This window comes from Asterias rubens, chromosome 9, assembly GCF_902459465.1.
Source record: "Asterias rubens chromosome 9, eAstRub1.3, whole genome shotgun sequence".
Taxonomy (NCBI): Eukaryota; Metazoa; Echinodermata; class Asteroidea; order Forcipulatida; family Asteriidae; genus Asterias; species Asterias rubens.
In genome coordinates this window covers 760,343-771,512 of record NC_047070.1, presented here as the reverse complement: position 1 = coordinate 771,512, position 11,170 = coordinate 760,343, and positions in this window count along the sequence as shown.

The following is an 11,170-nucleotide window of genomic DNA, read 5'->3' as shown; positions in this document are numbered from 1 at the left end:
CAAGATGTAAGTTGACATTACACAGTGAAGTGGCATGGCCTGGTTATTTCTTCGTTCAATATCGAAACACGAAGGTGTATAACATTCTCGATTCTATATAAACATTGCTATTAAACAAACAAGTTATAGACGCATTATTTACGAAAGTAAATCAGTAAACGAGTCGGGAAACAGGGCAATTTTCAGACTGGTATCCCCATAAAAATGAAAGAGAAAGTGCACGTTCGCCACACGCACATTGACATTACAAGGGATTTGTTTCGTTCCGTTTGACTGCAAAATACATCAATGCATTCGCTGTGGAACAAAACAAAATGAAATATCAATACAATATGCACGCCCACAAAACGAATAGAAGAGGAATTACAGCGTTTCAAGGTTAGGGGGAGTAAAGTGGCGTTAACACGAAAAGAAATTAATATTGTAATATGAGAGTATTCTCCATCAGTTTCCGCTGCACTTATGGATCCATAATTCCAAAAAGAGCTCATAGAATGCATGTAGATGGCTAGATCATATGTCTTATTAAAATCTACGGATGATGAAAATTGAAGGTATAATCGTGTTCGAAAGAGTAATTTCTATAATGAATTTAAGGCCCGTCTCAACAGTCAGCGTTGTATATAATAATATGATAAATTGACATTATCAAAACTGTCTTTGACACGCGCCAAGCTATACAGTAACCACCTACGTGTCCATGTTACTGAGATATACATTTTAGTAGGAAGACGTAAAATTGTTTCGACAGCTGAAATGTCTTTTCGGGTTTTCGTTACCAGGAAAAAAAGATGACTCTCCAAATCAAGTTTCCTAGCTCCAAGATTATCATGGAATTGGAAACCAGATACAGCAAATACCAAAAGCGTCTTAAAGAGAGGCGCCAATGTCAAAGTTTAGTTTTGTGACCCACTCATTTTCTATAGAGCCCTTATGACAAATACAAGTCTAAAAATCAAGCATCTGAAAGCACACAACTTCGTGTGGTGGCAATATTATTTCATTCACATCTCGCAACTTTGACGACCAATTGAGCTCAAATTTTCACAGGTCTGCCGTCGATTTCACAAAACTCTTCCTAACTTAAGACTAATCTTAGGACTTAGGATGATTCCCAACCCTGCACTGTAGCATGCAGACCTTAAGACTAATCCTAAGTTAGGAAGAGTTACTCGTCCTAACTTGAGATAAGACGAGTCCTAACTCTTTGTGAAATCGACCCATGTTATTTTATGCATAAGTTGAGATACACCAAGTGGGAAGACTGGTTTTTGACAATTACTAATAGTGTCACTGGTCTTTGACAATTATTAATAGTGTCCGGTGTCTTTAAAGAGAAATTGTAGTTCGCTCCGGTGTTCCGGCTTTGATCGCCGGACAGTATAATACGGCGAAGCACCTTGTAAACCATATATTCGGTGCTTTGTAAAGAAATAACCTAGGTCTCAAACTCCAAAAACGTGCCTCTGCATACCATGTACAGGAAAACAATATTGAGCGATTTAAATTCGACCATCACGTGTGAAAAGGCACTTTACAAAATTCAGTAATAATAATATTATTATTTATGTGCTAATGGGGCCACCACAAACAGACATTTAACGAACAGATTGTCGTTCTGATCTTGGCTCTCTCTTTCCCACATTGGCTACTGTAGTGGCAATACCTGCTCATAAAATACTTAGTTACAGACTGAGACATAATACAAGATTACAAATGTGTACTTCAAGTTTCATCTTGAATGGTTTGACTGCGCGAGAGAATGTCTTCGAAAGCTGACGTGAATCCCTTGATAGATCTGTCAAGAAATCATAAAACACCTCACTCAGACCAAACGACACTTAAAGAAAAGAGAGATCTGTAAAGCCTTTCCATTATGACAAATTATTGATAAATTCGTTTAAGGGCAGCACACAAAAAATAAAATGGCAGGGAAAACGTTGTCTAGAGAAAAGAGCGAGTGTGCCCGAGGGTCTAGTAGGAGATACGTCTTCTGAGTACCGCCTGGGCGAGCAAGCAACGCTCGCTTACACCCCTTCATCGATCAATTTGTGCCCATTAAATAGAAACTATGAAATGGATACAAATCTAAATGGCCATTACAAGAGTTCTGTAAGACGCAGGTACGTGATTTGGATTTTTTTCTTTTAGTTAGAGGAACAGTGGTTACATGCCTTCTAAGCAGACATGGATACGGTTTGATTCACTTCCTGGCATCCCCGGATGAGTTACATGAGGACTACAGGGGCGAAATTGCTGCCGTGGATTACTGTTTATTCTCAGGCGACGAGCTTGGGTCTCGGGAAAGTGCTTCTGTTTTAGACGGGGACAATGTCCCGCGTTACGTGAGGAGACATCGGGTTTGGGATTAACGGGAACATTCCTACGGTTTCTTATTCGTTACGTTATTCAATAGTCCCAGCTGATCTCCAGCAATTTATTTACATGTCATTGACTGAAAGATGGTTAAATATCTGTCCGTTTAGTTCATGTTGTCCCTTCCTCTTATTGCAGCGGGGTTTTTTTGTGGATGCAGTTTTTTGTTTTCAATAGTCTGGTTTTGCTTGTGTTTTAATAATTTCTTTTGTGTGATTTTTTAAATGTTTCAGTGCAGTCACCATTTTATATTGTATATATTGTTTTATCGTTGGCAGGGGTCTGGTTTTACACATCATTTTATGACAGTTTTTATACTTTTGTTTTAACCTTGACAGCCCCTGTACAACTTGTAACTATTGTGTATGTCTAAAGATTTAAAATAAAAAAATGTAAATTTAAAAAAAATCCGTACATGCTATTTGAAACCAACCTCAGTTGCAGATTGGTTGATCTGGCGTCATCCACGTCATGATGACGTCAGATGTGACGCATTGTTGTATAAGCAAGTTAGTTTGATGAGTTGTTCTCATTTTATAACACCCGTCATGTGACCTTGTTATTAGCTATCTTATACGCAAATGTGCCTCCCCCCACGCGGTTTGTGATTTGATTTTAAATTATGACGAAGGCTTCTTTAACTATGTTACAGTTACCTGTAACAGGGTTGACATGATTTAAAATGATCTACGTGCATGCGGTTCGTTATTGTATTACTTTGAAAAAAAAAAGTATTAGCTGTTTCAAACTGGTCATACCAATCATGAGTACAAATGCCAACTTTTTCAAAATGATCCAGTAGAAAGATTGAATCCTTCATCCAGACTGGCCCTGTAAAAGGTAGTTATAATGAATATTACCAACAGTACTTCGGTGCAAAAACAGACGTACAAAACCGTGAAACCATTTGAAAACTACTCTGCATGTGTGATACAAACCAAGCATTTAAAATGCTAAAAGCAATAAATTTAGGTGTACATGATATATGTTCTATATACTTTCTCGAGAAAAATATAAAATGGGATAGAGAAACAACCAGCAAAATGTTCCGTTCGGTGTTTCATGGGGATATATGAGACATTTATACATCTTGATACCTGTTTTTTCTTCTGTCAACGTTTACGTTTTGAATTTCAAATATGTAAATATGTTTGCAAGGCTTAGTTCAATAAATGAAATCAATGTAACGTTACATGTTGGTCTCATGTACATTTTGTTTAATTATCGAAACCCGCATTGTTCAATGGATGATATCAACAAAGTGTTCAATATCAATATAAGACAAGCCATGACTGTCATCCCATCAGACGTTGCGTGTACCAAATTGAACGCGAGAAAAATGTTACAGAGAACACAATACATATACACGATCAAAGAGCATGGGTCGATTTCCAGAGTTAGGACTCGTCTTATCTCGAGTCAGACTCGCGATAAGACGAGTCCTAACTCTACAGACTGTCTGTTATTGTTAACACGATTGAATGTTTTGCCAATATTCGGCCGTCCATGCCTACAAGTACCTCTTTTTTCAAAACAAGAGAAAAGCAAACCGGAGTTGCAAGCAGAATAGTCTGGTTCCCTTTTGTTCAAGAACATTTGCATTTATCACTTTAATTGGATACAACGTACAATACAAAGATGGCGACAGCATCATAATCTATAGCTGTTTTTGATGGGAAACTTCAATGGCAGTCTTGACATGTTCGTTTTGTGGAATCACCGTTATACTGAAGCCATGAGACTGGCGAGCAGTCTATTACGGAGTGCATCTACTAATCAGAAAGCACTGTAATACCAGTGTACATATTAGCTTGGAGAAGAAGAGGGGGACACTTAAAGGCAGTGGACACTATTGGTAATTGTCAAAGACTAGCCTTCACAGTTAGTGTATCTCAACATATGCATCAAATAACAAACCTGTGAAAATTTGAGCTCAATTGGTCGTCGAACTTGCGAGATAATAATGAAAGAAAAAACACCCTTGTCACACGAAGTTGTGTGCGTTTAGATGGTTGATTTCGAGACCTCAAGTTCTAAACTTGAGGTCTTGAAATCAAATTCGCGGAAAACTACTTCTTTCTCGAAAACTATGGCACTTCAGAGGGAGCCGTTTCTCCCAATGTTTTATACCATCAACCTCGCCCATTACTCGTTACCAAGGAAGGTTTTGTGCTAATAATTATTTTGAGTAATTACCAATAGTGTCCACTGCCTTTAATGAAAACTGTCAAATAACGTGGGTTGCCAGAGAGTGGATTGGAGTTTTTGAAAATGGCTGGAAGTGATAAGTAGGACAGATAAGTTGGATGGGAGAGCCACACGGAACGATGTATCATCACGGGAATAACTACCTTTTTAGTAATTGATAATTCTTCAGTGACATATGACTTCAGACAAACAGATATTTTTGTCAACACATGTTTGTTGTATGGAATGTCAACATCTTGGTGGTTATTGGAAATGAGACTTCCGTTATGAGAGAAGATGTTTCTGTTCACAGCAGGCGTCCTTTTTTACAAAGTTTCAATTGTGAGCCTTCGAGAAAGACTCTGCTATGGTCGAAACGTCAGGCCATTACAATTTTAATAATTACTGAAATTAAAGTTTTATGCACATTTCACCCTGAGCTTGTTTAAAAGCGCATTACAATCCGAACCACAGCCGTTAAAATAATCAGAATAAAATAAAAACAACCGAGAATATAGCCAATTCAACCTCAACACTTAAAACGCCAATAAAAACATAACACATAATTAGATACGGTGTCAAATAAGCAAGATGGAAATTAAGGCATGATTGAAAATCACACCATCCCACTCCTCTCCCCACAATAATTTGCATAATCTCTGATCCAGATAGCATCACTTTCTGTTATTTCTTTAATCTCCGTTTTTTTTAGTATCGCTGAAATCTCACAAGAACATAGCTTTATGGCGATGCCCATCACTTTAACTATGCAGTTGAGTAAGCGCTTGTTTTAGATTGGCCAATCTGATAAAGAGGAAATCCCGCATTTTTAATCTTGTCGTTTTTCCTTTTTACAAATAAATACATCTTGTAACAGATTCATAACGTCTTGGGAAAAAAAAAAAAAAAAAAGCAATCATGTTATATATATTGTTTTATTAACGAGACGATTACATCCATATTTCGGCCTTTAAAGGCGTGGACACTATTTGTTATTACTCGAAACAATTGTTATCGCATAGAAACTTACTTGGAACAACTCCCTCTGAAGTAACATAGTCTCTCAATAAAATACTTCAGCTGAAGCCTTTTATTTTGCACCTGAAAGCACCCAAATGTTTTGTTCTTGCATTAATCTCCTGAAAATTCGATGACCATTTCAGCCCAAATTTTCACAGGTTTGTTTCTTTATGCATTACGTTGGGATACACCGACCAGAATACTGGTCTTTGACAGTTACCAAACGTGTCAAGGTCCTTTAAAATGTATAGCTATGTGATCTATCCAAGCTTAAACAATACGTGACATATTCGTCGTCGTTATTTGACATGTCAAGACATGGCAATCAATATGAATAAAATATTCACATTTTTATTCATAAAAGTGCGGTAACCGAAAAAGAAATTATAAGAGGCAGCTCAAGCAACGCTACTTCCTCGAATAATGTGACTGTTTTTAAGTGCGATGTACAATCATGTGTATTTTTTAACTAAAGGTGGTATTAACGGGAATGTACACGTTTGGTACTAACTCTTAAAATGAATGGCAATCAAAAATACTTAGAGCAGCTCAAGGTTGTATTAAGCATTTTGAGACTAATTGAACATCGGAGTAATGTGGCTATGGAAAAGTACATCATTTTATTCCCCCAAATTTGAATCTGAGAAAAGTTACTATCAGAAACGTTTTTAAGATTATGAACTCCAATTACGGATTAGTCTTCCTGCGTTGACATAGCTCTGGATGTTCGGTGATATCTCAACAATGTTTGAAATCTACATGATAGGATTCAAAAATATTGACAGTTCCAAAAAACTCAAAGGATAATCGTATTCTTTTTTACACCAGATGAATTTTCTAGGAAATCCAGGGAAATCGGTTGGCCTTCTCACAATTATTGAATTGCTTATCCCTGACAAAGTCACCGGAAATAGATCTTTCATTGGAAATACCTACCGCTATTTGGGATAGTCCTGGGGTGACAGAATATTGAGTGTTCATTAATGTTGTATCAGGGAAGTTATTTAAGGTGTGAAACGCGCAGTTGGTGATGTTTCACAAGACTGTCAAAAATAATTTTCTCAACTAGGTCACAAACTGTCTATAAGAATACATTTTAAATTTTCCTGTTGTTTGTTTGTTTATTTGTTTGTTTGTTGTTGCATAATTATGTGTTTTTATATCAATCTTGCATGTTGTTGCATGTAACGAAGCTATTTTCCTTTCCTTGTATTTTTCTCAATTCTCTTTTGTTTTGATAAACTTATATGTGATTTTAGTTCTTTGTGTAATACATTAAGTATTAAGAATCTGAAACTGAAAACTGACACTCCACGATAATTTCTTCTCTGAAGAGTTACAGCCTTTTTAAAAGGAAAACTTGATGCCACTGTCGGCTTAAGAACTATAACACAACCTTCTCTGCCGCAAGGACAATCAGTCTACCCCTTCTTTGTGAAGCCCGAATCAGTGGTTCACTCTAGTTGTTGCATGCAAGGAACACGACCAAGTCGTTGCCCGATGCAGTTATTTACATTCGATTTACGTTTATTAACTTGATATCTCCCATGTAACTATATGCCTGCTGCATACTTCTAAGTGTGTCGTCAGGTGCAACCATACCATGTAATTTTGAAATAATACCTTTGGTGACCTGCATTTATTGAAGGAAAATAAAAAAAGCCATGGGCAATACATTCCACAGATCTGTCATAAATTGAAGATGAAAACACGACAGATGAGGACTACCACAGCACATTCAGTGACATGTCACGTACGGGTAGTGCTGGCAGCACCTCCTTTTAAGACGAGTAAGGTTATCAACAGGAAAAAAAAGGAAATATATTAGGTTTTCCCAGAGGTACCACATTCAAATCAAAATATCATAATTTTCCACGGATCTATTTTTATTTTTTAAAGGAACGTTACAGAATTGGTAAGAGAAAAAAAATCGTGAAGATCACACATTAACTAAAAAAATATACGGTCTTATCATGATCAAAGTAGAAAACATCGCTTGAAATATTTCTGTCGGAAATTTCATATTTGATGAGAAATAAATAATCTAATTTTGCGTTTGGAGTTTATCTCTCAGTGAGCGTTTTATTCATTTTTGCAAAGGAAAATTTGTAATCGGTGTTTCACTATTCTCTCGTGACCTAGATGGCCGATCGATCTCAAACTTCTACAGGTTTGTCAGTTTATGTATGGTGGATTACATAAAGTGCTTACACTGCCAGCAAGTTTTTTTTTGCTAGAAAAACCAATTCTGTAATGTTCCTTTAGGCAGATTAGTTTCAAAAAGACAACTTATCTTCCCTCCTTGAGAGTGAGATATCTAAGATTCTCACTTTGTACATATATATTTTGTTCCAAGTTTCTAGAATCCCTATACTAAGTTAACTAAAAGAGGTTCTTGTTTCTGAACGCAGTGGGTCTATATAATTTGTTGATGAGACAATTAACACATTAGGCCCGTTTAATATGAAGTTAAAGATATTACAAACAAGAACAACTTGTAATTTGCTTTCACAAAAACATCAGCATCAATTAATGATACAAAATATTCACATACAGTACATATTAGGCAGTGGACACGATTGGTAATTACTCAAAATAATTATTAGCATAAAGCCTTACTCGGTGACGAGTAATGGTGAGATGTTGATGGTATAAATCATAGTGAGAAACGGCTCCCTCTGAAGTGCCATAGTTTTCGAGAAAGAAGTAATTTTCCACGAATTTGATTTCGAGACCTCAGATTTAGAACTTGAGGTCTCGAAATCAACCATCTAAAAGCACACAACTTCGTGTGACAAGGGTGTTTTTTCTTGCATTATTATCTCGCAACTTCAACGACCAACCGAGCTCAAATTTTCATAGGTTTGTTATTTTATGCATATGTTGAGATACACCAAGTGAGAAGACTGGTCTTTGACAATTACCAACAGTGTCTACTGTCTTTAACAACTTGATTTGCTGCATTTCCATATAACACCTCCTTTATGTATAAAGCCTTCAGGACAACACAAATATTATGGCATAATGTATACAACTTTACCAGCACGATCTATAATGAATTATGAGTTAACAAACTGAACGGGCGTTCAGTGATGTACTACGAACCATGTGCGTTTATCATCAAACTGATGTTTGCAGAGGATCAAGCAGGAGAAGCAGAAGTACTTGTAAAATACTTGCTTGGAATTAATCAACATTCAAAACCCATACTGTCCTGTCTTCATTTACCTTTGGGGTTTATTCCACTCCAGACTGGGGACGAGATGGCAATGTATTAACACCTGATGAGTGATGCTTGATCCCAACGTTTGTTTAAAGATTTTCTGGTCAAGTGATTTTACGTCAGGATAGATTTGCGGCCCTCCAATTACCCATCGGGGCCCAATTTCATAAAGATGCTTACAGATAAGCACATTATTGCGCTTACTCAAGTGAACAAGACATACGTAAGCAAAATTGTTTTTCATAAACGATCGAGAGGATTTGACTGCGCGTGTGCGCGTTTACCTTTTATATGTATTATTGTGGCGCTTATTTACAGAAGCCACAATGAATTGGTTTTGTTCATTGGTTTAAAGGTGACACGGCTGTTCCGACCGAAACACCGACTTGTTGGCTCGGTCAGGCTTGGTTTCAGTCCAGTGGTATCACTTAGAAACAAAACTCTTTGCAATTTTACTGAGAATTTGACAATACTGCAATAAATATAAATTGACGGTTTTTTTTGAGAGGCAATTTATTTCTCCTTATAGCTACATGCTTGAACTATGCCATTGTGTCTAACGGCAATTCGGCCTATTTCGGGAAGGTATTCGTGTTTCCATGGGGACACCGTACATTCCCGTTATACATGGCTTTAGGGTAAGTCCGGGTTATATAGGACGGTAACCACGCAGCGAAGCAGACAAATCATCAAAAAGAAGAAAGAACCAAGAAGAAGAAGGAAAAAAAGGTAGGAATTAAATAACAGGTCAAGTTGAACCTGAGTGTCAATCGAAGAACTAAGACAGACATCTTGTCCTGGTTGTCATGGTAACGCAGCAGTCACGTCTCTGAATTGCAGACACGGGATCGAATAGTGCATGAGATTCATAGAACAGTCACACGAAAATATTTTCGTCGAAGAATAATTTTCTAAATTAGATGGCTCGGAGCGAGGACAAAGGGTGGCATGGGATGAGCATGGGGAAAGAGAATAGTAGACGCTACTTTAAAATTGTCAGCGTCTTTTTTGTGTGAACACACAACGAGTTGACCTCAAGGCTTCAGGTCACAGTGCATAGACCTTTCTGTTGAAAAAGCAAATGGGACGTAAAGCCGTTGGTCCCGTGTGTTGTGTAATGCACGTAAACAAACCAGTGTACTTATCGTAAAAATAAGTGGTTCGTCCCCCGGTGTTCCTAGTTTGTTCGGCAGCACAATGCCCCACAGCACCTTGTAAACCATTACATGGTATTATAAGGATTAGGTCCACATACTATACGTTCGGAAAAATACTGAACGCTTTTAAACGCCCATAATGACCTAATTTTATTATCATTATTCAACGCAAATTCACAGAACGCTAAACCATAACTCGTTTGTTTCCGCCGACAATATCAACTGCTTGATTGCACTGAAATGTGGATGCCTCTACTCTGCGGACACTTATTTCACCACGAGTTACCACCACAGCTCTTGTCAAAGAATGACGGTGGTCTCCAGTCATTCTACATGGTCAGAACAAGGAACGACAGTGAAAGACGTCATGCCAGTGGGGGCAATAACCTACTTTATTCCTCAACGGGAATATGGAGTACGACGGGGTGGTTGGAGAGCTCCTAGGAGGTCAGTCTGAGAGGATTCCAGGTACACGTTGATTACAGCCACTCTGGAGTAGGACCTAAAAGGGATACACACTACAGGTGAGTTGTTTCTGACTCATACAGAGCGGACTCGTTGCTTTGCTCACCAATCACGTTAAGCTAATCACTGACGACGCATTGGGAGATTGTGTTGTAGGATGTTCGCAAAGGACTAATGTATATCCTGAAAAAAAAATCCAGGTTCAGCCAAATGGATAGTATTCACTACCAAACCATTTCATGTGAAACCACTGTTTACCCAATAGACCCCTTGAGTATGACGTCACACTCTCAAACAGCACCCTCACCGAAGCAAAAGGAGAGTGCTCATTTGACGTCATCACAACAATAAATCTTGGTTGCGCTATTTAGGTGGCAGCAAATTTACCAGTTAAACACGTTGTGTTCGGTAATGTGAACGTACTCAGAACTACGTACACAATGAACATCTACCTTGTAAATCTGCTGCCACCTAGCGTTCTAAATTCTCAAATTGAGTAGTAAGTTTCCCTTGACACTAATACATGCAAGGCACATTTAACGTGCGTGCTATGACTAGACGTGCACCATTATCTTTACACGCATTGTGACTCAATAAATGGAAGAACATGGGTAGATCGTAACCGAGTGTGACGTCAGTGCAAGGGGTCAAAGTTGAGGACAAATCCAGAAAGCCGACTGATTATGAACTTTATACCAGTACTATTCCTCTACGGAAATGTTCCAATCACATTTTGAAGCCA